Genomic DNA, 22,979 nt, shown 5'->3' with positions numbered 1-22,979 from the left:
GGTCAGACGGGCCGGGGGGCGGAGGGGGGGCTGCCGTTTGGCGCCCGCTCGGTTTCGGGGTCTCGCGGCGCCCGTGTGACCCCCCCCCCCCCGGCCTGAAATTTTCTGGGGTCGCGTTCGCAGTCGGCGCCGTGTACACCTCCGTGTGGCGTTCCCACGCTTGGAACCCCGTATTTGTCCCCAGCCCTGCCCTGATTCTGAAACCGTGTTGCATTTAGGAATTTACGTGGGGAATGGATTTGGAGAGCCATCTTAGGAATTCCCCTGTACCGCGTCCTGCTCGTTTGTACGTTCTGCTGCGACTGGCCTGCTGTCACCGTGTTCTGGGGGTTGAACGAGGTTCACCGGTGGCGGTGCCGCCTTTGTCCTGTCCTCAGGGATGCGTTCTGCTAGAAAGAGGACGCTACGTTTGCCGTTTCCTTTACCTGTAATCTAAAGAGCAGCGGGTGCTGAATTACAATTTTTCTAATCTGGATTTTTTTTTTTTTTTTTTTTTTGTGAGATAAATGCCGTGACTTAGGAAAAAAAATGTAGGACTGGTGGCACCCGGTTGGATGTACTGGTTTTCTGAGTGCCTTTATTTTGGGTAAAATTCAGGAACACATTTGTAGTCAAGTAACAGCAGAATCATTGTTGTGACCTACAGTTTCTACGTTGGAAATCACATTTCTGCAGGAAAGTACCGTTTCTCTGCATTTTCAGCCTGGATGCTGCTCTTTTGCGCCGCGGCACTCAAGGACATTTAGATTAGAATTTTCCCCCCCCCTGATCTTTCAAGTCATTTCCTGTCTCTTGATAATCTCTTCTCCCCTTTTTGAGCTGATTCCAGCACATGTTTGCAGAGTCTTAAGCTTTGACCTCATTGATCCTGAGGTCCTTCTCTGGCATCAGGGCTTGTGGGGTTTCTAGACATTTGGTTGAAAATGAATGATTGTCTTGTAATGGAAGGAGAACTGGGTGAGGATCCGAAGGTCGGGAGTTGAGTCCCGGTTCTGCTACTTTTTAGCTGTGTGACCTTGAACAAGTCAAGGTCTCCAGCCTGGAATCCCGTCTACGGCAGGAATAAAGACATGCCGGTGTCTGAGGCTTTCCTGAGGATCAAAAAGGGTGGTGGGTCCAAAAGTGCAGGTCAGACAATGCCATGCGAGTACTTATTGTCGTCGGCGTGGCTCTAACTGTAACCTCGGAAAGATAAGGCATCTGGAGGCTGTGCTTCCCTGATTCTCGCTGGCTGGATTTGGGAAAGGCGTTACGGTGTTCGGCAGTTTGAAAGCAGTTTTCGTTGAATCATGTGAGAGTTGATTGTATTAGGTACTGCAGTAATATTGAAGGGTGTCTGTGCAATTTTGATTGGTTTCATCACCGTGTAATGTTTACACATACCCTGTTAAGGACCTGGCTTACATTTTCCAGAGGATATACTGACATTTACCTCCGTTCCACGGGGTTAGGGTTTCTAGTCTCTTCCTTATCATGTTTCTTTTTTAAGAAGTGTGCTTAGCTGGCAATTGGGAAATTTCATGATACTCAAAATAATCAAATACTACTTAAAAAAAAAAACCAGGTCTGTTAGCTATTTCAAACACACTGCTTTTGTTTTGAAATGCCTTCTAGAAACGTGGTGTTTTTCTTAGTCTCTCCTTCGTGGCCTCTAGGTCTGTATTTCCTTCTTGATCCCTAAAAATACTACTTGTAGGATTGAGCCCTTCGTCTATTAACACAGTTGGGGCTGGTTGTAAATTTAACACAGGTTTTAAGGACTTGCCATTCTTAATTGGTCCTATCTTTATGTATCCAAGATGTGAATGATTTTTCTTACTTTACTGTATATTTGGTATTCGTCATCATGAGGAATCATCAAAGGAAGATTGGCTCATATTTTGCGTCCTTTGTATACAGCAGTACATACTTTCTTTTCTAGTTCATATTGTTCTTTTTTGTCTTAAATTTTTATTTAAATTGTAGTTAACATATAGTGTAATATTGGTTTCAGGAACAGAATTTAGTGATTCATCATTTACACATAACGCCCAGTGCTCATCACAAGTGCCCCCCTTAATACCCATCACCCATTTAGCCCAGCTCCCACCCCCCGCCTCTCCCCTGCAGCAACCCTCAGCTTGTTCTCCATAGAGTGGAGTCTCTTATGGTTTGCCTCCCTCTCAGAGCAGTACTTTCTAATAGGAATGTAATGGGAGCCACACAAATGTGATTTTCTAGGAACTACATTAAAAAGGTGGTATTTGAGTAATGTCTTTTGTTAATGCAGTATATCAAAAGCATTGTAGCATGTGATCAATATGAAAAATTTACTAATGTAATATTTTACTTTTTTTTTAACTAAGTCATTGAAATCCGGTGTGAATCCTGTGTGACTCTAGTGAAGTTTTACGTTTATAGCTCACACCAGTTTAGAGTAACCCATCTCAGGTGCCCGGTAGCTACGTGTCGTCAGTGGCTACCATATTGGGCAACACAGGTTTAGAGTATATTTCTTTTAGTTATTTGAGAATTGGCAGTTAGTGTGTGGTGTCTGTGGTACCTTTTAATTGATCAGATGGTTTACTGCAGCACCCAGTCTCTCATCTGTTGGGAATGAATGGGAGGATATCTGGCCATGTTCTCATCTGACACAATAAAGCCTTTGAAGAAGTCTTCAATTTGCCTGTTACGCAAAGTTCCAAGACTATTTACTTTTAAACAAAGTTATATTTTGGAATTTTCCCTTGTTAAAATAGTACTGTGTTCTAGTGTCTGTTGTCATTCACCTTTTGGTCAGTGGATGACATTTTTATTATTATTTTTTATTTTTTTAAATTTTTTTAATGTTTATTTATTTTTGACACAGAGAGAGACAGAGCACGAACGGGGGAGGGTCAGAGAGAGGGAGACACAGAATCTGAAACAGGCTCTGAGCTGTCAGCACAGAGCCTGATGAGGGGCTCGAACTCACAGACCGCGAGATCATGACCTGAGCCGAAGTCGGCCGCTTAACCGACTGAGCCACCCAGCCGCCCCAGTGGATGACACTTTAAAAATGTTTTCCCAGGGCACTTGGGTGGCTCAGTCAGTTGAGCATCTGTCCCTTGATTTTGGCTCAGGTCATGGGATCGAGCCCCGTATCAGACGCCGTGCTGAGTGTGGAGCCTGCTTGGGATTCTCTGTTTCTCCCTCTGCCCTTCTCCCCTATTCGGGCACATGTTCTCTCTCTTTCAAATAAATAAAATAAAATTAATAATAAGTGAAAAAAAGGACTCAGCTTGGGTCTCCCATTCCAGAGATTTTTAAAATAAATAAAATAATGACATAAAAATGAAACTGTTTTCCTAAGAAGAAAATGGGCTGTGCTTTAAAGATTACTCATTGGCTTGTGCCTAAGATCTGGACCTGGAAGCATTTAGGCTATGCCTAAATAACTTTGATAGAAATAAGAATGTTAATAAAGAGCCTGGCTCAGAGCATGAAAAGAATGAAAACTGCCTTGCTCATTGGTCGGCATCTTTCTTTTCAGAAGAGAGGGAGCATTTTGCAGCTGGTAAAACTTCTTGTGCAAAGGTGAAATAGATCTGGGGATTGGTGCTAAGGATACTTTTTTCTTTTCCAAAGCAACGTTGATGTGAGTAAAGGAAGTTCTGTGGTTCTAAAGTGTTTTATTCATAAGGGAAGCACTCTGGTGTTTTGGTAATGTTAGCAGTGAGACTCCTTACCTCCAGTAGGCACTGCATAGTATGACTAGCTGATTCCACTCCTTTCTGTCCTAGGAGCCCTTTCAGCATATTAATTGTATAGGCTATGGGTTAAATTAATTTGTGTTTAACATTTAACTTTCATTAAACAAACATTCACTTATTTCAGATACTTCCTAACTATACAGAAAAAAAAAATTGAGGTACTAGAATAGGTCTTTCTTTTTTAAATTTTTTAAATGTTTATTTATTTTTGAGAGAGGAGAGAGAGCACGAGAGGAGGAGGGGCAGAGAAGGAGGGGAACACAGAATCCTAAGCAGCCTCCAGGCTCCAGGCTCCTAGCTGTCAGCTAGAGCCTGACGCGGGGCTGGAACTCACGAACTTCCAGATAATGACCTGAGCCGAAGTCGGACACTTAACTGACTGAGCCACCCAGGCACCCTGGTCTTTTCTTTCTTTAAGCCATCACCTGTCGTGTAATTGATAAAAACAAACTGGAAGAAGAGAGATTTAGGTTCTAGTCCACACTTTTTAGTACCTGTGTAACTTTTGGACTTAATTTCTTTGGACCTCAGTTTCTCATCTGTGAGGTGAGTTGGTCTTGGGTGATTTCCAGCTGTTTATGGTCGGTCCAGTAGCTAATACATAGCAGATACTTTCATGAAAGTCAGTAATCAGGCTACATCACAGGTTGAGGCAACCTGCCACTTGTTTTGACAGCCCTGATAGTAAACTTGTTCACGGCCCAAGTGTCTTTGTATGATAGAGCAGATAAGAGCTCAGTAGGTGTTCACTATTATTGTTAACTAATAATTTAGTCACTTGATAGGCTTGAATTGTGTCCTAATTTAGCAAACAAAGCACTGAAGACTAGAGAAGATTTTTTTAAAACTCTGGCTTCTTTAAAACAAATATTACAGACATAATATTGCCATTTAAAATAACTCCAGCCTTTAGATTGCCCACAGATTCATAAAAAGAAGAACTAAGTCTCAGTCATACAAAGGTGTGTATATAAAAGGTTGTCTTGCAGTTTTATTGAACTTAAGAACCGTCTACACGGAGAGCTCTTTAAAGGCTACAGTGTGAAGTGCAGCCGTAAAGTTGCAGCTCTTGACCTTCCTAGAGCTCGATTGGGTAATAGCGAGTTGGTAATAGCGAGTGCTCGGGCGAATGGTAGTTGTCATTATGCATTTAAGCTCTGTGTCATAGGTTTTGTGGTGGTGTCTTCGTTTTTATGGAGAACTGAGGCTCACGAGGTAAAGAAACTTGGCTAGGTGCTCCAGCTCCGAAGTGGTAAAACGAGGTTTGAAAACAAACAAGCTGACTCAAAGCCTTTGCTCCTATCCTTTGTGCCCGTCACTTAGGGAAGTTTGCTGTAGTCAAGGCATTTCGCTGTGGGTGCTAGTGAATCGAGTTTGGCTAAATGTTTTCCCCTTATGCTCAGCTCAAACAGAGCTTAATATTTAAAAGAATCCCAAGGTGAATCTTCTTTTTTTTTTTTTTTAATTTCCAGTGTAGCTAACACAGGATTATATTAGTTTCATGTGTGCAATCTAGTGATTCAACACTTCTGTACGTTACTCAGTGCTCATTACAAGTGTGCTCTTAATCTCCTTCACCTGTTTCCCCATCCCCCAGCCACCTCCCCTCTGGGAACCATCAGTTTGTTCTCTGTAGTTAAGAGTCTGTTTTTTGGTTTGCCTTTTTTCTTTGTTTTTTTCTTTTTTCTTTTTTCTTTCTGTTTTTTGTTTTTTTTTTTTTAATTTTTTTTTTTCAACATTTTTTATTTATTTTTGGGACAGAGAGAGACAGAGCATGAACGGGGGAGGGGCAGAGAGAGAGGGAGACACAGAATCGGAAACAGGCTCCAGGCTCCGAGCCATCAGCCCAGAGCCTGACGCGGGGCTCGAACTCACAGACCGCGAGATCGTGACCTGGCTGAAGTCGGACGCTTAACCGACTGCGCCACCCAGGCGCCCCTCTTTCTGTTTTTTGATTTGCCTTTTTCCTTTGTTCCTTTGTTTTGTCTGTTAAATTCCCATATGAGTGAAATCGGATGGTATTGGTCTTTCTCTGACTTATTTCACTTAACATTGTACTCACTAGCTCCATCCTGTCATTGCAAATGGCAAGATTTCATTTTTTTTTCTGGCTGAGTGATATTCCAGTGTGTGTGTGTGTGTGTGTGTGTGTGGGCATGCACGCCTTCTTCTTTATCCATTCATCTATTGATTGACGTGGATTGCTTCCTTAATTTGGCTGTCGTAAATAATGCTGCTGTAAACATAGGGGTGCATATATCTTTTCAGATTAGTGTTTTCGTATTCTTTGGATAAATAGTAGTACAATTACTGGATCATATGGTAGTTCTATGAAACTCCATACTGTTTTCCACAGTGACTGCACCAGCCTGCACTCTCACCAACAGCGTTCAAGGGTTCGTTTTTCTTAACATACTCCCCAACATTTGTTTATTGTGTTTTTGGTTTTAGCTGTTCTGAGAAGTGTGAAGTGATAGTTCATTGTGGTTTTGATTTGCATTTCCCTGTGATAAGTGATGGAGAGCATCTTTTCATGTATCTGTTAGCTATCTGGATGTCTTTGGAAAAATGTTCATGTCTGCTGTCTATTTTTTAAATTAGATTATTTGGGTTTTTGGTGTTGACAAGGTGAATCTTTTTTTAAAAAAATTTTTTAATGTTTTATTTATTTTTGAAAGAGAGAGAGAGAGAGAGAGAGCACAAGCAGGAGAGGGACAGAGAGAGAGGGAGACACAGAATCTGAAGCAGGCTTCAGGCCCTGAGCTGTCATCTCAGAGCCGGACGTGGGGCTTGAACCCAGAACTGCGAGATCACGACCGAGCTGAAGTTAGATGCTTAACCAAGTCACCCAGGCGCCCCTGAGTTTTTTTTTTTTAAGTTTGTTTATTTGAGAGAGAGAGAGAGAGAGAGAGAGTGCGCGCACGCATGTGTGAGTGGGGGGAGGGGCAGAGAGAGCCTATCTGTGCAGAGCCTGACTCAGGGCTGGATCTCACAACTGTGAGATCATGACCTGAGCCAAAATCAAGAGTCCAGTGCTTAACTGAACCACCCAGGTGCCCCAACAAGGTGAATCTTTTTGATAAAAAATGATAATTTTCATCATCTTGAGTTTTGGGGCAACTCTTAAAAAAATTTTTTTATTATGTTTATTTTGAGACAGAGACAGAGTATGAGTGGGGGAGGGGCAGAGAGTGAGGGAGACACAGAACCTGAAGCAGGCTCCAGGCTCCAAGCTGTCAGCACAGAGCCTGATGCCGGGCTCAAACCCACAAGCTGTGAGATCATGACCTGAGCCAAAGTTGGACGCTCAACTGACTGAACCATCCAGGCACCCCGGGACAACTCTTTTAAATGTAAATGTCATTTTCCTTTCTCAGCATCCTACTTAAACATACTATGCCAGTATATATGCTTAAGAGTTACTTAGGATTTCTAGCATAATAGGAACTTAGATTATCATGTTATTGTATTGAAGTTATATAACTGGTTGTCAGCATGTGTTTTTGTGTGTGTTTGCACAGATGGGCAATAATCTTCAGCAAAAGTTTGGTGGTATTTTGGTGCCCAGAAGTATTGTTGCCATAGTTATTTCACAAACGGTGGTTCTAGGGATGAACTTAGAAATGGTGGCAATAATCAAGTTCTATTGTGACACTTTCTTGGCCTAATTGCTTTATTTCACTGCAAATATAACTGCATGGTTCTTGCTCATACTAATTGATAAGCAAAAGCTACTGTTACTGGATTTTGTAAAATAAAAATCTTTGCCTGGTGATATGTAGAGCAATAAAAGACTGTGAAATGAGGTTGTTTTAAAATTAATAAACGGAGCGGAGCACCTGGGTGGTTCAGTCGGTTAAGCGTTACACTTCAGCTCAGGTCATGGTCTCGTGGTGCATGGGTTTGAAGCCCACATTGGGCTCTGTGCCGGCAGTGCGGAGCCTGGAGCCTGCTTCAGATTCTGTGTCTCCCTCTCTCTCTGCCCCTCTCCTGCTCACACTCTGTCTCTCTCTCAAAAATAAACATTAAGAAAAAATTAGGGGTGCCTGGATGGCTCAGTCGGTTAAGTGTCCGACTTTGGTTTAGGTCATGGTCTCACATTTCATGAGTTTAGCCCTGCATCAGGCTCCGTGCTGGCAGTGTGGAGCCTGCTTGGGATTCTCTCTCTCACGCGGTCTCTCTGTCTCTCTCAAAATGAATAAATTTAAAGAAGAAAAGGGTTTTTTAATTAAAAAAATAAAATTAATGAATGACATTTGAAATATTAGTGTATAGTTCATATAGGATCCTGTTAGTAGTATTGTTAGTATATCTACAGAAAATGTTAACTGAAGTTTTGGTAGAATCATGATCTATAACATATGTTATGATTGTAATCGTCATGGCTGAAGCAGATGCAGAGGCCCTGTGGTAGGACCATGCCCGGCATACTGGAGAAACAAAAGGAACCCTGTGTGGCTCAAGCAGAGTGCGTGAAAGGGAAAGTGGGGGAGATGAAATCAGAAAGGTGATGGTGGTGGGAGAGTTTAGGATCTTGTAGGACCTTACAGGTTATTCACATAAGCTATTTTAAAGACCAAAGATATGATGAGACATTTCTATTGGAATAAATGAAACAGTGGTTTATTTTTTGTGTTGTAAGTTCTGAGTAGCCGGCATGACCTAGGTGTAGCAGTAGGAGTGTGGGTCCTGGTGTCAGTCAGCTTAAGTGTGGATTCTGGCATCACCATTTGGCTCTCCGACTTTGGGTAAAGTTACTTGACCCCTCAGTTCTTAAACTGAGGATAGTAATTGTAAATTTATAGGGTGATTAGGAGGATCAGGGTGATTATTATGGTGAAAGGAGCCTGGTGTGTAGTAAATGCTCCGTAAATGGTAGTTATTTGTGATAAGTTGCATTTCCTCTGGGAAGCTTTTGCCATCTTTGCCTTGGCCACGTCTACCAGTATAAGCAGCCTGGCGCATCTTTTTTTTTTAAAGCTATAATTCATATACCATAAATTCATCTTTTAACATGTTCAGTTCAGTGGTTTTTAGCGTCTTCATAAGGTTGTATGACCATCACCCGTGTCTAATTCAGAACACTTTGCCTGAAGTGTCTTTGTAGTACTCGCCATACTTGCAGTCGAAACATTCGTTTGTGTGGCTATTTGATTAATGTCTGTTCTTGTCCTGTGCTGCAAGTTTCACGAGAGCAGATGCTGTCTCTTTTTGTTGGCCTCTTACCACCAGTGCCTGTCCAAGGGACCGGCCACGTAGTTGGTGTTCGGTGACAATTTGTCGAATGAAAGAAGATACAATGTGGAAAGTAGCTTTGGACCCCATCGCGAAGAGGTGTGTGCGTGTGTGTGATGTGATGGGATTCACACTTGACCCTGTGGGTGGTCAGAAACCAGCAAGCATTTTTAAAGCGTGCAGTGGTGATTTGTATGAAAGAGGGATAATTCTGAAGCCGGAGAGAATAGACTGTGGAGTGAGGGAGAGTGAACAGAAGCAGGAGAAGCAGTAAGGGGACCGATTGGTGCGAGGCAGGCTTGACCCGAAGACGAGAGAGATCTGGTCGGTGGGTAAAAGAGGTGGTGGGGGGTGTGTATGAGTGTGGAAGTGTGAGTGTGATGGCACGTGAGCAGAGATGTGAGTGTGTGTACCCACGTGTGAGTGTGTGTGTGCTTGAGAGAGAGAGGAAGGAAGTCCGGTGCCTGGAGCTGAGGATAACAGGTTTATTGCGTCAGCAGCCAGGCTCGTCTTTCCTTTAAGATAGAGACCACTTGAGAAGGGGTCTGTTTTAAGGGCTTGCGGGGACCAGTGAGTTCCATTTTGGTCGGATTGAGCTTCAGATGCCTGCTCTATCCAGAAAGGGGTTACGCTGAAATCCTAGGGTAAAATAAAGAGAAAAATCATCGGCCCTATGTTAAGTGGTTTTTAATGTTGTGGTTTAGGCACTCTAGATCGCTGCCCGGGTGTCTGTGGCATGCCACACACCGTCCCTCGTGCTTGTAAGTGAGCCCCACCCTGGGCCCCGCGAGACCAGGCTGAGCTTCGTGGGCAGGGGCTGGCCCGGCTGCCCACCCGCGTGCTCTCGGCGCCCGGAAGACCTCGCGTGCCCGCTTGCTGGAGCAGTGCGGTCCGTGACTTCACGTCGATCGTTTGTGCTCTGCTTTTCCTCTGTGGCACGTTCATGTTTCTGATGGCAACCTTGAAAGTAGAAGCAGTAACTCGTAGTCAACCTCACAAATGATCAGCGGATAGGCGGAGACTTTTGTGGTAGAACTAGAAATGAGAAATGAGGTTGGTCAAAACGTGAAGAAAGCTGAAGTAAACTTTTAGGGTCAGCAAGGAGGACACCAAGCCGTAGGAACAAAGTATTTTGTGATAGAAAATAGGTGTGAAACAGTATAGTGTAGTGGTTATCGGCTCAGACTCCAGGGCCAGGGTTTCGGATTCCGTATTTGCCACTTCCCAGTCCATGACCTCAGACAGATTGTTAACCTCTTCGTGCCTTACTGTCTTCTTTAAAAGGAGTTTAATTACAGTAGATCTCAAAACGCTGTTGTGAAGACTGTCAGCTGCTCAGAGCATTCTGTTAATATACAGAACAAGTACTCAGTAAACGTTCTTCAGATTGCTCTAGCAGCCGTGAGGCTTCATGGCGGACGGGGCTCCGAGAAGGATCCTCGGTGCACTTCCTCGCACTGAGGTGGACTGCCTGTGTTCTGCGCGCTGAGAGAACAAATAGTAGTGGCAAGATCTATCAAGTCGATAGAACAGAGGGGGGATGAATGGTTTGCTTTTCTTGGAAGTTAAAGTTGACCTTCTCTTTCCAGTACCTTCTGTTTTCCGGACCACAGTTTAGAACCAGAATAGGACTCATTTCACTCAGTGTTCCATCAGTGAGCTGAGAAGTTGCCCCCTCCTTGCTGGTCTCTACTTAGATGGCACCTTCCAGGCCACCCTGTCTGAAATGCCCCTTGCAGTCCCCTTACGGTGCTTTGCTTCTCTTCATGGTACTGGTGCCCACCTGGCATTTATTTGCGGAAGCTCCGGGAGAGCAGCCTTTTGTTTCCACTTCCCACTGCGGTATCCCCAAGTGCCTGGGACGTCGCCTACCTCCGACAGGCGTTCAGCAAGTACTTGTTTACTGAATGGCCTCAACAAGCATTTGGGGCACAGTGCTTATATGCTGGCTCTGTGCCAGGCCGGGCAGTCCCTGCTCTCCGTGAGCCCACAGTGGGGAACGGCCAAGTAAACAAAAATGCCCTTCCGAAAAGATAAAAATGGGAAGAGTGGCAGAGCACGAGGTACGAGCAGAGCACAGTGGCAAGAGGAGACTTCTCAACCTTGGAATGTCAGGGGAATTTTCAGCGAGGAGGGGACATCTGAGTAGCGTTTCCAAGGATGAAGGAGAGGGGCAGAGGTGATGGGGAAAGGCTCTTAGGTAGCGGGTTTAACGCGTACAAGATATTGGGATCTGAATCCGTGTGCTGTGCTCGGGGAGATGGCCTGGAGCATGAGGCCGGATGAAGCCAGGGAGGCTAAAGGGTGGGGACAGATCAGATTCGGAGGAGCGTGTATGACCTGCGTAAGAGTGTGAGCTTGATCCTAGGAAAGATATGAAACCGTTGAAGGTTTCTATTTTTAATTGTAAAATACACGTGACATGAAAGTTTCCGCGTTAACCGCGTTTAAGCGTACGGTCCTGTGGCATCAGTACCCTCACGCTGTGCAACCAGCACCACCGTCCCTCTCTGGGATTTACTCACCTTCTCAAGCTGCAACTACTGTTGCAGGATTTTAAGCTGAGTTGTGAAGTGCTCCAGTTTAAATTAAAGTCGGTACTGGGGTGCCCGGGTGGCTCAGTCGGTTAGGTGTCCAACTTCGGCTCAGGTCACGATCTCGCGGTTCGTGGGTTCGAGCCCCGCATCGGGCTCTGTGCTGACAGCTCGGAGCCTGGAGCCTGCTTCGGATTCTGTGTCTCTCTCTCGGCCTCTCCCCCGCTCACGCTCTGTCTCAAAAATAAACACATTAAAGAAAAATAAAGTTGGTACTACGTGTCTGGAGTCTGTGGGAGGAGTCTGTTAAGTAGTTGAAGCAGAGGAGGGCCTCTGAGCGGTCAGAATAGTCGTCGAAGAATCTAGTACTGAAGCCAGCATGTGGGAGACCCTCCTCAGGCCTTACCTCACTCTTCCTCTTCCGCATCGCACACCTCTGATTTACCTGGCTCCTCAGTCTTCAGACACTGTATCTGAGGTTGCTAGAGGGGTGCAGCTGCGGGCAGACAGGCTGCTGGAAACCGGAGACACACTTTGAGCACAACCTAAGGTTGTGGTCTGAGGGTGGGCAGCCTGACCTCAGTCAACACCAAAGATAACACAATTACAGATTACAGATTACACACAGGTGGTAGTTAAAGTTCCTGATGATGACTGAGTCATCGAGAAAAGAGTAAATAATATCGACGATGTAGACAGTGGCTGGATACATTGTAGATGAGAAAAGTGTCAAGAAACTTAATAATATGTCAAAACCTTGTTTGTGAGAATCTTCACATCCTTTTTTCATACTAAGCCTCTCAAATTCAGAACATATTTTACACAGGGTCGTCTGGGTGGCTCAGTTGGTTAAGCGTCCGACTTTAGCTCAGGTCATGATCTCACAGGTCAGTAGGTTTGAGCCCCGCTTTGGGCTCTGTGCTGACAGCTCAGAGCCTGGAGCTTGCTTTGGATTCTGTGTCTCCCTCTCTCTCTCTGCCCCTCCCCTGCTCACGGTCTGTCTCTCAAAAATAAATAAACATTAAGAAAAAAATTTAAAAAAAACATATTTTACACATCCAGCCCATTTCATTTCAGACTAGCCACTTTTCAGGTTCTCACTAGCTGTGTGTGGCCAGTGGCCATTTCATGGACAGCGCAGTTTCAGGTTTTGGCTCAAAGGGATTAGACCCTCAGAGAATGCTATCATTCAAAAAAATTCCTCAAGGATTATGGATGACTTGTATTTTCATTATAGTAATTAAAAATTTTTTTTTAACGTTTATTCATGTTAGAGCGTGTCAGCACAGAGCCCGATGCGGGGCTCAAACTCACGGACTGTGAGATCGTGACCTGAGCCAAAGTCAGACACTTAACCAACTGAGCCACCCAGATGCTCCTATAGTAATTTTTATTTACTATTTTTTTTTATATTTTAAAAAGTACTGAAAGGCAACGCAATGTAGTAAAGAACGTGGACTTAGGAGTAGGCTGTTTGGGTTTGAATTTCAGCTGTCTCATTTCCTACCTATTTGATCTTGGATGAGTTACTTAATCTGTCTGTGTCTCAGTGTCCTCATCTGTAAAATTGAAGGCACAGTAGTACCTACCTCATCGGATTTTGTGAGCATTAAAGCGTTGTTATATGAAAAGAACCTATGACAGTGCCTGCTCTATACTAAACACTATAGATAATGTGCTGTTATCCCCCAAATGTTTATTATCTCCAAAATGTTAAATGATTTTCATTCACTACATTTTAAAGACATTCTTGCTTTGGAGACTGCTTAATTTCAGATGGGCATTTAATAAGTTTTCACCATGAAGAAAAAAAATGTTAATTGTAATTTGGTGAGGATGCTTTTTCATTGATGTCTTTGAGTAACTTTCCTGTTTGCTGCAACGTTGAGGCTGCTTAACAACCAAAGAAATAGTATAATTAATAATTAAAGAATTTAGGATTATAATTAAAATTAAGAAAATGTGAAAGGATGATTTTAGTACTGTTACAGTTAAACTCAGAAATACTTCATCAGCCCTACTATGTCTGGGGAGGCTACCTAGTTCTAATTTTTTCCATTGGTCTCTTGTAACATTGGATTATTTTGAGAGTTTTACCTTATTACTGTTATCTGTAAATAGAGTAGGAGGGCAACAAAAGAAATACCAAAATATGAAAAGATCACTGTTTGGGAAGTGGAAGACATTTAAGAGAAGGTCCTTTATCACCTTTTAGAGTAAGGCACGGCTGGAAACATGACCAGATTATGGCATGGGTACTTAAATGTCGAGTTCTTCGCATAGGAGAAAACAGTGCCTAATAGTGGTTTATTTAATCTCAGCTGTTTCATTTGCGTTGACCAACATCCTACCCTCCTGTGCGGTCTTTGGAACAGTTAAACAGACTGTCTCTAGCAGGACATAATCTGCCCACCCCCTGGCTCCTATACCCATGCTCCACTCCTCTCCAGCTAGCTCCTGTGGTCGCAGCCTACATGGTGCTTCCTCTGGGAAGTACTTCCTGAGGCTGGCATCTGGGTCAAGCAGCCCTTCTGTGGGCTCTCGTGGCTCTCTGCAGTTTCCCACTGTAGTGTCCTGCTGTCCCTTCTCTGTCTCCGCTCCAAGTTCTTTGACAAGGGAGGTGTTGACTGTGTGTGCCCTGAGGCTGGCCCGGGGCCAGGTTGGGCTCTGTAACAATTTCCTAAATGAAAGAACGAGTGATTCTGTAAATGTGTCCAGTTTATGTTCTGTACAGAGAGACACCCCGCTTCACAATATGGGGTTTGGCTTGTTGCGCCTCTTTCTGCTGCAGTGTTTTACCATAAATCAAACCAACCTGAGGGCCTAATTTTAATCTTATATGATTTGCCTCCAGAATCGGACAAATCCTCAAATATCAGTATTAATAGAAAATACCTTCTGATCCATCTGGTTTCTGATAGTCCTTTTGGAGAGTTGCTAGTAACTAGATTCTAAGGCTCATATGGGGTAACTAGGAGGGGAAAATGGGACATTTTTATAGTAATGATAGTAGCTGCTCATGGTTTTGGTAGTAAAGTAAAAGCTAAGTTCTATGACTATATTTAATGGAAAAATGAACTTTTGTGATTACTTTGCCAGCTTTTTTGTTATGCAGAGACTGTTATTAAAGTATATTAAACTGAAGTTTTATGGCTAATGATACAATAGAAGAACCTGTTTCTAGCAGTTTATGAGGTATTGGCTAATAGAGGAGAAATCTGGTGCTAGAGATTACCAAGGTCAGAATTCTGCACGGCCATGGAGTCAGGCAGGGCAAGACTATAAACTCAGGGTTCTAGTGTTTTCAGGAATCAGATCAACTTGGAGATCTTTGCAGAATCTCACTGCTTTCATATCTTGTCCCCCTCCCCAGGTAGTACCTAGCATAATCTACATTCAAGTGCCTTATACTTTTGTTTCGAAATTTTCAATTTCTCATGGGTGGAACCCTTATTAGTTTGTCATAAAACCATGGTTTATGATCTCTATTACTACAGAGTAAGAAGGGGTCAGGCAAATAACTGCTAAGATCCTGTCTATTGCTGACTTCTTGTGATGTTGTATTAGAGCTGAGCAGAGGGGTCTCCATGTGAAAGGCCTCTGTTAGGGAAGCTCCCGGAGAAGCAAGCAGGCTCTGAGCCTGAGTTGCACATGAATCGTGAGATCAAGAGAAGCCAAGTGACATAGGCCGAAAGTGGGAGGCGCTTCTCTGCTGGGTGTTGGGTCTGTACTTTCAACAGATACGGCTGTGCCCCACTGTGTGCCAGAACGTTATGAAGGATATGAGTGGCCTAGTAAGGGAGGTAAACATAGTATAAAACAAGTGATATTCAGCAGATAATTATGACAACACATATTTATTGGCTTTTATTATGTGCCAGCACAGTGCTAGGCACTGGGTACTTGACAGTACTCATTTGCTGTCCTCAAGGGGTTCATAGTCTAGTTGACAGAAGCTTGCAGAGCAGGGACACTTAGGGCAGGAGTGCTTGAGTATGCAGACTTTGGAAGCAGAGCTGGTGTCAGCCCTGACCCTGCCACTTACTAGCTGTGTGACCTTAGACGAGTTACATAACCTGTTGGAGCTTATCTACTCATCCTTAAAATGAAGGGAACAGTGCTTGTCTCTAAATAAATGATGGTATAGCCATATAGAGGAAATGATATATAGCCTTAAAAAGAGTGAACTAGAACTATGTGTATTCTCATGGAAAAATGCCCAAAATATAGTGTTGGCTGGGAAACCGTCCTACTTATTGTAGTCTTAGTGTAAAAATAGAAGTAGAAAACATCTGAAAGGATATATACCACCTGTTTCAAGTGTGGGTCATTGGTGGGGACTATTCTTCTATTAAAATTTTTTAATGTTTATTTTTGAGAGACAGATTGCTAGCGGGGGAGGGGCAGAGAGAGAGGGAGACACAGAATCTGAAACAGACTCCAGGCTCTGAGCTGTCAGCACAGAATCCGATGTGGGGCTCGAACTCCAGAATGTCGAGATCATGACCTGAGCTGAAGTCGGACACTTAACTGACTTAGCCACGCAGGTGCCCCTGGGGGAACTATTTTTTGTTTCCTCCATTGTTAGACTTTCAGAAAACTTACATGTTAATTTGCCACCCAAAAATAATAAAGCTAATAATAGTTAAAAAGAACAATGACCTTCTTCCCAGGATTTCTGGCAGGATTGAATGATATTATGTATGGAGAATGCACGAGGTCTAACACATAGTGTCAGTAAGTAGGTACCATTACTGTTACTGCTGGACATAGTAGCTAAGGAGCAAGAAGACCACAGAACCCTTGAAGGTTGATGTTGGATCCTATGGTGTGAATTTCCAGTTGATTCGTCAGAGTGGGATCTTGGTTATCCTTGGAGCCCAGATCTGGGCACCAGAGTCTTCATGGTCCACGACCTTTTGCTGACCTTGGGTGAAAGAGACAAACCTATAACTGGGCTCAGTGTGCCAGGTGCATGTGACGACCACTCCATCCCGGTTCTCACTCTCGAGAATAAACACATTGTCTGCACCATCTTGAAGACAGGGAGAGGTGGCCTGCCAAGTTGTGATGCCTTTCCCAAGAGAAACCTGGGACTTTCATGGACGGGCAGTGTGGTATAGGAGGCTTTTGGAGTCATCCCTGGGTTGACCTTGAGCAAGCTATCAACCTCTCCCCTTTTTTTGAAGTTTATTTATTTATTTTGAGAGAGAGAGTGCGCACATGAGCAGGGGAGGGGCAGAGAGAAAGAGGGAGAGAGAGAATCCCAAGCGGGCTCTATGCTGAGCATGAATCATGACCTGAGCCAAAATCCGAGTCAGATGCTTAACCCACTGAGCCACCCAGGTGACCCTGTCAACGTCTTCTGTCCTGCTTCATCTGCTCCTGCCTCTTTCACTTGCATGTCATAAATGGTTCTTTTCCTTGTTCCTATTGGATGAAGAATCGGACAGTACTTTTTTTTTTTTGAGGTAGGATTGGTGGGTCATCTTATTAGATTGACCTTTTCATCTGCTGGTAAGGTGATAGTTGGAATGAATCTTCATAGGGAAAAAAATCTGTGAGTGTTTGTTTTCTTTTTAGATCTGATTTTAAAAGATTTGATTCTTGGGGCGCCTGGGTGGCTCAGACGGTTGAGCGTCCAACTTTGGCTCAGGTCATGATCTCGCAGTTCATGAGTTCGAGCCCCGCGTCGGGCTATGTGCTGACAGCTCAGAGCCTGGAGCCTGCTTCGGATTCTGTGTCTCCCTCTCCGTCTGCCCCTTCCCCACTCATGCTCTGTCTCTGTCTCTCAAAAATAAATAAACGTTAAAAAAAATGGAAAAGATTTGATGCTTTGTGGTTCTTGTCTCTTGGGAGTTTGTTGTATATAAAACAGTGTACTTTTTCTTAGGAATGACTTATGTTGGGTGCCCATTCATCCAGATGTGAAATGGAAGGGTCTTGGTTTTTGCCTGTTGTACTGGTAGTCTGTCTCATTAGCTTCTTTTTTTCACTCAAAGTGGCCGTGTTTGGTTCTTAATTATATGGTTTCCTCAATTATATCCTAATCAAATGCCTTGGACTTATTATTTTTTTTTATAAAACCATGTCACTTAGCTTACATTTTTCCAGTATCCCATTGATATTTAGGGAGACCCTCTTATAATATTTTCAAAGCATATTAATAGGTTTATTTTATGATCAGCTACCCTTTATAATTTGTATTTGATGAGGTGTTCCCGTGTCAATTTTGTTTCATGGTTCTCTTTTGTGACTTAATTTCAGTTCATTTCTATAATTTTTAAAGTCCTGAGGGTTTTTCTAACTTTTCAGTGCCCAAAATTGTTATCATGTATTTAAATAAGAGAGGGAGGAAATTAGATTTGAGAGAATATTGTATGTCAGGCTTCTTACTAGAGATTTTACAGACTTTCTCATTTAATATTATGTAAACAATGTAATGAAAGAAACTGCTGAGAGGGAGTCAGCCTGCTGGGGTGAGAATCAAGAGACCTGATTTCAGTCTTGGTTTTGTTTTTGTTCATAAGATTTATGAGCCTTGACAGATTATTTCCTTCTCTGGGCTTCTGCTTCCTCATCTGTAAAATGGGGGAAAGAGTGGTGGTTAGATTAGGTTCCTTCTGGCTCTGAGGTTTGATGACTAATCTTTATGATAGCTTAATTTTGAAACTCTCGGCATGTCCCTTTAAAAAAATTTTTTTTAATGTTATTTATTTTTGAGAGAGACATAGCATGAGCAGGGGAAGGCAGAAAGAGAGGGAGACACAGGATCCAAAGCAAGCTCATAACCTGAGCTGAAGTCGGATGCTCAGCCAACTGAGCCACCCGGGCATCCCTCAGCATGTCCCTGCTAATTTAACACTTATGAGAGTTTTAAGAAGTAAGTGATCACTTAATCTAAAATAACTCAAATTGTCAAAAAATTTTTTATCTTTTTCCTCCAACAACTTTAGGGACTATTGAAAAAAATGAGGCCCTTATGTACTGTCATCTCAAATTTGTAGCTTAAAATATGTGCTTTTAATAGGAATAGTATGAATATTACCTTAGGGAGCACAGTATTTTATTTTCGTGTTAAAATATGGATTCTTGTGAGAACATCCTGAGTGCTCAGCCAACAATAATACATTAACTACTTTTGAGATCAGAGGGGAAAGAAAACTGTTTTGTGGTGGTGTGGGAAGACAGTACGAACAAAGGAAAGATGATCTGCCAACCTGAACTCCATTTTGTCTCCTGTTTGGATAGAAACAACCAGAGCTTTCAATTTGGTACAGAGCTGGGACTTGCCTGTGTTTGCCAAACCGAGTTGCCTGAGGTTCTTGACCCTGTGGGGTGGAGCGAGAGGAGACGACATCTCCATGGCTGGACAGTCCCTGCTTCGGCCTCGTAAAGTGTTGGGCCTGAAGCAGGTGTTCTCGCTGACCTTTGCTCCCTCCGCACCTCCGCTGTTGTTTTTGTTTTAGTAGCTTGCAGGTGGAGGACCCGTTGGGGCCTGGGAGGCAGTGTTTGGTGAGGAAGCAAGCACAGGATTTGGGGTTAGTCAAACTGGTGTTCATAGGTGGGCTCAGCTCCCTGGTAACTGTGGTGCCTTGGATGAGTGCTAAACCTTTTTCTTTTCTTTCTTTTTTTTTTTTTTTTTTTTTTTTTTTGAATAGTTGATTTCCAGATGACACTTCACCAAATCTAGAACTAACACTTGGATTTTTTAAAATGTTTGTTTATTTATTTCGAGAAAGAGAGACAGAAAGAGACTATCACAAGTAGTCTCTAGTTGTTAATATGGAGTCCGACATAGGGCTCGATCTCATGAACACGAGATCATGACCTGAGCTGAAATCAGAGTCAGATGCTTAAACAACTGAGCCACCCAGGCAGGCGCCCCTCGGTTTTGTTTTGTTTTGTTTTGTTTTGTTTTGTTTTGTTTTGTTTTGTTTCCTAGCTGATGCATGCTGAGCCTTGAGTGCAAGAACCTCAGGTTTCTCCTTTGTAAAATGGTAATTATTTTAGTAATTAAGGTCATTTTGGGTTCAAGTGGCAAAAACCAACTTCTGCTTTCTAAAGAAACATCATGGAAAAGGAGGGCCTTACTGCATGGACGCCGATGGAAGAGCTGGGCAACTGAACTGGCCCAGGCATAGCCGGCCCGCCTCTCCGGGGCACAGCCTCTCTCTCTTCCAGGCCACATCCGTTTTGTCTACACGCTCATCAGAGCTATCTCTGCAGCCTACTCAGCTTCTAGTTTGTGTTCCCTCCAGGATTCTCCTCCTGGATTCTCCCTCCTGGATTCCCCTCCTGGATTCTTATATTAGCTTCCCGAGGGGCCTTCTTATTTCTGTGCTCTTTCCCCTCCCTCAGTCAGTTGTCAACAAAGCAGCCAGAGTGAGCCTGCAAGTCGTCATGGTAAAACATGCCACTTCTTACTTAGCTCACAGCCCTCCAAGGGCTTCCGAGCTCTCTGAGCCAAGCCTAGTTAGTAGTTTGCCTGTCCTCCCTACTCCTCCCCCTGATCCGTGCGCTCAGCCAGGCTGACTCCGAATCCTACCAAGCATTCTTTCTGCCTGGGGGCTTAGACACTTGCTCCAGTGCTCTTCCTGCAAGCTTTCTGCAGGCTTACTCACTTCCTTCAGTGAGGCCTTTTCGGACACCTTATTTAAAATTAAAATTGTCCTCTTCCCTGTCTCCTTTGCCTGTTTTGTTTTTCTTCATAGGGTATATCACCACCCACCCTACTATGTTTTTTGTCTACTTATTTTTTTGTCTTTTTCCCCAGACTATAATCCGATCCCTGCAAGCAGGAGCCCTGTCTGCTTTGTCAGTGCCGGATCTCCAACACAAAGTAGGCACTCGGTAAATACTTGTGGAATAAAAAAAGCACTTTTTGTTGTGTTTTCCTTCATTGAGCCGGCAATGGCAAGAGAGGTGGGCATGTAGAATAACCATGACCCTGGAAACTTGCCCAAGTGTGAGTCCCAGAGAGGAGTGGAGAGAATTGCCATCTAAAAGACATCGCAGTTGGGGGCCCTGAGGTTACCACGAGGACTGCCATGATTGGTGTGTCATTGTCTAGGAGGTGCTGAGAGAATGCTCATTCTTTTCGCTTTTTGAAAATGCATAACTTCCTGACAATACTAACATTCAGAAGTAAGGTGATTCACATAAGTCTTTGTTTGTTTGTTTGTTTAAATTTTTTCAATGTTTGTTTATTTTTGAGAGACAGAGACAGAGTGCAAACCGGGGAGGGGCAGAGAGGGAGAGGGAGACACAGAATCTGAAGCAGGCTCCAGGCTCCAAGCTGTCAGCACAGAGCCCGACACGGGGCTCGAACCCACAAACTGTGAGGTCATGACCTGAGCCGAAGTCAGATGCCTGACTAAGCCACCCAGGTGCCCCATAAGTTATTGTTTAGAAAGATAAAAAACTACGGCCGTGTAATAATAAAACTCATATGCAGCCTACCGTTTTAATAAACGATGGAATACGTAATTCTGTCTTCAAAAGGAATGGTGCTGAAATTTTGCAGATTGTACGCAAGTTTTGTAAAGGTTCTTGGGCAGACCCCAGCTTCTGTATCTGAGCAGAACCAAACCTCAGGTGAATCTTCATGAATCCACATCTTTATGAGCCCAGGCCAGGTCCCTAGAAGAGGTGAATTCATAACGAGTGGAAAGGCTTCAGACTTTTCCTCTCAGCCTTTCTTTAGTGAGATCGTTTCTGCCTGGAGGCTGTGTAGGCTGCTGAGTACACCCATCTTGGGTCTTGTAATGAATCTCTACAGTTCCCTCTTAAATTCATACCTACAGTGTTCTGTTCAAAGGTACTTGTACATTATATGAAGTGAGTTCTTCCCTTGTGAAAAGTGGTTGGAGTTTATGTTCTTATCTGATAACTCTGGGATAAAAAGGGATTCTTACACTTTCATCAAGATGAAGAACTTGAATAGTTGTGTGGGTTTGTTTTTTTTTTTTAAGTGTTAGTGAATTTTAGCACTGTTTTGTCCTTGAACTATTCGAATAGAAACTTAAGCTTTGGAGTCAGATGCTCTTGGGTCAGACGTCCTGGCACTTTTTAGTTATGTGTCCTTGGGCAACCCTTCAGTCTATCTATAATGACCAGATCATCTTAGCAACTTGCTCCCTCGGCCTTTTGGGAGAACCACGTGATATAATATAGGTAAACAAAGGGCCTGTCCATGAACATCGTAAGCATGGAAATAATAGGTATTCTTATTATCAATAAATTGTTAAAGTCCTTTCATGTTAAGGGTCTTATAAATGTCATTCTCATTTTGAACATCTAAAGCATGTCAATATGGGAGCTCCTGGCTGGCTTAGTCGGTTGAACGTGTGACTCTTAATCTCAAGGTCATGAGTTCAAGTCCCATGTTGGGTATAGAGCTTACATTTAAAAAAAAAATCATCTGGCTTTAATAAAACTTAAAAAAGGGGTGCCTGAGTGGTTCAGGTGATTGAGGATCTGACTCTTGATTTCGGCTTAGGTCATGATCCCAGGGTCATGAGATCAAGCCCTGTGTCGGGCTCCACACTGAGTGTGGATCTTCCCTCCCCCTCCCCCCCCCTCTCTCCCTCTCCCTCTCTCCCCCTCTCCCCCTCTCCCCCCCTCCCCCCCTCCCCCCCCTCCCTCTCTCCCTCTCTCCCTCTCTCCCTCTCCTCCTCTCTCCCTTTCCCCCTCTCCCCCTCTCCCTCTCCCTCTCTCCCTCTCTCCCTTCTCCCTCTCCCTCCCTCTCCCTCCCTCTCCCTCTCCCTCCCTCTCCCTCTCCCTCCCTCTCCCTCCCTCTCCCTCCCTCTCTCCCTCCCTCCCTCCCTCCCTCCCTCCCTCTCTCTCTCTCTCTCTGTCTCTCTCCCTCCCTGTGTCACTTCCCGTCTCTCCCTCCCCGTCCCTCTCCTGTTCACACGCACTCTAAAATAAAATCTTAAAAATATTTAATAAAACTTAAAAAAATTGAGGTTATAGAATAAAAGTCCAAAAGGTGGTGCCAGCCTGGGTCAGTCAGAAGACCACGTAACTCTTGATTTGGGGTCGTGAGTTTGAACCCCACGTTGTGTGTAGAGATTAGATAGATAAACTTTAAAATATGTCAATAACAATTTGAAAAAAGAAATTTGTAGCTCTGTATGTATGCCACTCCAACAAGAAGTTTTGCTAGCATAAAATATTAGCAAGAAGGCATTTATTGTGAAAACATAAAATGTGGAGGTTTCACTTTTTAAAGTTATTCAGAATGCTTAGGCAGTCTTTTTTTTATGACTGTTTTGTGTGGAGGTTGGTAAATTAATGTTTATTTTTCACTTTCATAGTGATTTCTAGATCCTGGTTACAGTTGTTATTGAACAATGCTAACGCTGAACTTTTCTTCCACGGAACTCACCGAATTAGGTGAAACGTCATCTACCATATCACTCTGCTGTAACAAGGGTGGTCTGTCTTGTTTCATTAGGACGTCTTATCATGGCTC

The 22,979-nt window shown here is 43.6% G+C and overlaps 1 protein-coding gene across 4 annotated transcripts in view; it reads left to right on the top strand.

The window, feature by feature from the left end:
- The window catches only part of PPP1R13B (protein phosphatase 1 regulatory subunit 13B), a 100,232-nt gene that overhangs the window by 7,526 nt on the left and 69,727 nt on the right, over nucleotides 1–22,979 (top strand). The gene's annotated exons all lie outside the window — the stretch shown is intronic.

This window comes from Panthera pardus, unplaced genomic scaffold (assembly GCF_024362965.1).
Source record: "Panthera pardus isolate Hobbes unplaced genomic scaffold, ASM2436296v1 HiC_scaffold_24, whole genome shotgun sequence".
NCBI classification, from domain to species: Eukaryota; Metazoa; Chordata; class Mammalia; order Carnivora; family Felidae; genus Panthera; species Panthera pardus.
Note: the sequence above shows the minus strand (reverse complement) of the source record. Positions and strands in the feature narration are given on the sequence as shown.